General features: G+C 55.0%; 1 long non-coding RNA gene across 1 annotated transcript; it reads left to right on the forward strand.

The window, feature by feature from the left end:
* Positions 1–230: 230 nt before the first annotated feature.
* On the forward strand, positions 231–3995 carry LOC136022777 (uncharacterized). Its single transcript, XR_010616330.1, has 2 exons — positions 231–437; positions 3400–3995. It is a non-coding gene; the product is annotated as an uncharacterized LOC136022777 (long non-coding RNA).
* The last annotated feature ends 235 nt before the right edge of the window (positions 3996–4230 follow it).

The following is a 4230-nucleotide window of genomic DNA, read 5'->3' on the forward strand; positions in this document are numbered from 1 at the left end:
TGGGCAAGCTTTCAGAGGGCTGAACGAGACACACAGAGGCACAAAGTGCTATCCCATGACCTCTGCTTCATTAGGAAACTTGGCTAAAATGGACGGATGCACTTGGAAACTGAAGTGGGAGCCCTTTCCAAAGGGGCTGGCCTGGCTGAGTGCAGCCTGCTGTGGAGTTAAGATAAAGGGCACTACAAAACCTCCAAAAGCCCCCGGACTGGTGCGCTGAGTCTCACCCTGGGGTGCAGGTTGGACAATTGCTGTGGCTCCAGCTGGGACTTGGGGCTGGGAGCTTTGAGCAGCCACAGCATGGAGCATCCTCACCTCGGAGGGATCCAGACTGGGAGCCCCATGGATGTGGTGCCTCCAGGCTCAGCCACCTCTGCATGGCTCCCACAGGACCCAGGGGTGACACCAGATGAGCAACACGTCCTGCATGGCTCCAGGTAGGAGGGTGTAGGGAGGGGATGCAGTAGGACTGAGCACTGGCTCTGGCAGGGTCCTGCATGGAGTGGGGCTAGGTACCAACCTGGGGCATTGCACAGGGGGTCCGGCCCTGCATGAGAAACATGGGGATGCAAGGGAACTGCTGTGGAGTCCTCCCTCTTCTTCACAACCTTTTGAGAGCTCAGCATGTGAAACACAGTACTAAAAACTGTGCTCATGTCCTTCCACCCTTGATCTCTATCCCAAAGACACCACATCCCCAGCATTTGGGCTTGCTCAGCTGCAGGGATGCTGGAGGGAGACACTGGCTCCTCTGAGGAGCTGGGACCTGGAAGGGGATGCTGGGGTTAACACAGACCTGTCACCACCTTCTTGTGTAAATGAGCCCTTGCTCTCCTTAGAATGGTTTGTGCTGGAAGGGACCTTAAGATCACCCAGCCCCAACCCCTGCCACGGGCAGGGACCCCTTCCACTGGAGCAGCTTGCTCCAAGCCCCTGTGTCCAACCTGGCCTTGAGCACTGCCAGGGATGGGGCAGCCACAGCTTCTCTGGGCACCCTGTGCCAGCGCCTCAGCACCCTCACAGGGAAGAGCTTCTGCCTAAGATCCAACCTGAACTTCCCCTGTTTCAGTCTGAACCCATCACCCCTTGTCCTTTGTCTGCAGTCCCTGATGAAGAGTCCCCCTCCAACATCCTCGTAGCCCCCTTCAGATACTGAAGGTTGCTATGAGCTGAGCTCCAGAAATGCCCCATCCTTTCAGATGTGATGCTGGTCCCCAGTGCAACTCCACGTGCTGGGATACCTTGCGAGCCCCCAGCTGCTGCCCATGCTCATCCTGCTGCAGAGCCCCATCCGGAGCAGTGCCTGCGGTGCTCCTACCCCATCGCCATCCCCACATCCCGAGGTGCGAGGGTGACTTCACCGGCTGCCCGGGGCTGGCTCCGGAGGGGCAGCAGCTGTGGGGCTGGCCGGGACTCGCACCGATCACTCTGTAACTTCTGACGGAGGCCGGGTTTGCTGAAACGTTCACTGGATCCTTTCCAGCCTGCTGGGGCCCATAAATCCGCCCGTGCAGAGGCTGCTCCCGCGCCTTCCCCTCGCTGAGCAGCGCTGGTATTTTTCTTGGAGGGTGAGACTGGTCACAACGCTCCTTCCAGCACCTGCTGCTCCACCTCGAGCCGCATTCCTGAGCGGTGGCAGGGAATGGGCCTGAGGAGATGCTAAGGGCAGGACTCCGAATACCATCCCCGATGGCTTCTTCTTGGGCAGATGAACCAGCAACAGCCATGGGATGCTGACTGTCCTGTTCGGCGTTGATCCCTGTGGTTATTCCCTGCTCACTGGGGGTCTGCTATGGAGCGTGGCTCCAGGGCAATCTGTGGGACTCTTCTCCCTCTCTCAGCACAGGGATCTCTCTGTGCCTGTGATCTGGAGCTCAGGAGATCTTATTGCTGGCACAGGGAGCTCCCAGATTGTAGAATCATGGAATCACAGAATGGTTTGGGTTGGAAAGGACCTTAAGCTCATCCAGTTCCAACCCCCCTGCCACGGGCAGGGACACCTCACACTAAACCATGGCACCCAAGGCTCTGTCCAACCTGGCCTTGAACACTGCCAGGGATGGAGCACTCACAGCTGCCCTGGGCAACCCATTCCAGTGCCTCAGCACCCTCACAGGAAAGAACTTCCTTATCTCCAACCTAAAATTCCCCTGTTTAAGTTTGAACCCGTTACCCCTTGTCCTATCGCTACAGCCCCTGGTGAAGAGCCCCTCTCCAGCATCCTTGTAGATCCCAAGAAACAATCTGGGATCCCCAACAGGGAGGGTGTCTCCAACATGGAGAGATGCAGCCAAGGATCAGCAGAGCTGGCTGGGAGCCACAGCAGGCGAGGAGGAGGGAGGAGGCTGGGCTGGGGCAGACCTTGATGCCCATCATTTATGGACATGCCATCGTTTAACATCTCTTACAGATCTCAACATCCCAGCTGCTTTTCAGCCACTGATCCTTTACCATTACTTCATGCTCTGCTCCAGAGATCACCTTTGCGTGAGGAGCTGTGCTTTGGACCTCATTGGGATGCACCAGAGAGGACCATGGTGCCACTGAGAGATGCTTCATCCTGAGCAGCTCCTTCTTGCTCATCTCCCACATCAGTCCTCGTGTCCTCATTACCTGGGCAGTTTTCCCTGTCTGTTATCAGCAATTTCCAGATCCCATGTGGTCTCAGTATCAAATATGTGCAAGTCCCAAGTGATGTGGGATGCAGTACAGTTGGCCGAGGGATCCTGGGTGAGATCCGTGGCTCCTTGTGCTGAAAACCACTTGGGATGTGCAAAGAGAAGTGTGTGCGTGTGAAAGAGGGCACTGAGATGCACCTGGGCAGTGCATGGAAAGCTAACCCTGGAGAGCTCTTCGAACACCAGATTCCAGTTACATGCCTCGCTGTAATTAGCCTCTGGCTTTCCTTGCGGAATGAGCAGTTGTTTCTGTAATCTGCCACAGCAGAGTTATGGGCACGTGAGGCTGGCACAGGGGGGCTGTAAAACCAGACCTGCCTGACCCACTTGTCAAAAGGAAACCACCTGGCCAGAGAAAAAAGGATTTATTTGCTTCTTCCTTGACCTCATTCTCCAAGGCAAAATGTTGGCTCCTTGCGGAGTTCCTGGACCTGCTGCTGCAAGAAGCAGCCATTTGTACCCTGTGCAGCTCTACTCCCTGATGCTTCCATCCCAGCATCACCCTCCACACAGGTATCCTAAACCCCTGCACTTTCTGGTTGCAGAAACATCCTGCGCTTGCTCCCAGTAGCACAGGGACAAGTTAGGAGGGTTTTGCATCAGCTTCAAGCAGCAATGCTCTCCAGGCTTGCTCTGCATAGAGAGGGGTGCCTCTGCACAGGTTTGCCTAAGTGAACATCCCACGATTTCCCCAAATCCTTTTGATTCTGTTTGTTCCCAGGGATGTTTCACAGGAGGTGAACCTCCAGCTGCGGCCCGGGAGCATCTCCAGCAGCATGGCTTTTCTCCTGACCATCATCTGCTGAAGATCACCCACCAGGAAAAGGGCAGGCAATGGCCCCACCAAAGAAACACTTTGTTCTCCAGCCCTCTCCTGAAAGATATCGGGTATCTTACGAGCAGATCAAGAACTTGGGATGTAACTTCACTCACATTTAGGAGCTCATTCTCCTGAGCTGCGGAATTTGTCCTGATTCAGCCATATCTCTGGTCCTCCTGGAGCACTGCAGAGGCCTGATGAGACCTTCCAGATCCTGCCACTCGCTGCCCATATCTGTTTCCCCTGTATCTGACCCTATCAGTGCCAGCAGCACTGGGCCACTTTTTCTGTGTGCCAGTTTGGATGCCCAGTGCATGACAGCATCTTGTCTCGTGGTAGATGACTCATTTGGGACCTGCCCCAAGTCCCACGATGAGATTTTCAGCCACATTATTAGCTGCCAGCCTTGATGGATGGGCTTGTTAGCCTTTGGGTTACTCATGAAGCATCTTTCTTCTGCAGTTTCTGATTAAAAACATCTTTCTGTTTCATCTTTATAGGAAGTGCAGCACTTATTGCTGGGCTGCAGCTCCATTTAACCTCTTTGGCCTAAGTTAGCCCAAAATAACTAATCACAGCATATAGTCAGAAACAGCGCTATCTCTCAGCCATCTCTTCTGGATGTGTGGTGTCGCTGGGGGCAAACAACCCATCTTGGCTGGGCACTGCCATCACACCGGGGTGCTCTCTGCCCCCAGGAACCTTTCATGGTGCCTGCAGTGGTGACACTGC

The sequence above is a fragment of the Lathamus discolor genome, chromosome 16 (assembly GCF_037157495.1).
Source record: "Lathamus discolor isolate bLatDis1 chromosome 16, bLatDis1.hap1, whole genome shotgun sequence".
Taxonomy (NCBI): Eukaryota; Metazoa; Chordata; class Aves; order Psittaciformes; family Psittacidae; genus Lathamus; species Lathamus discolor.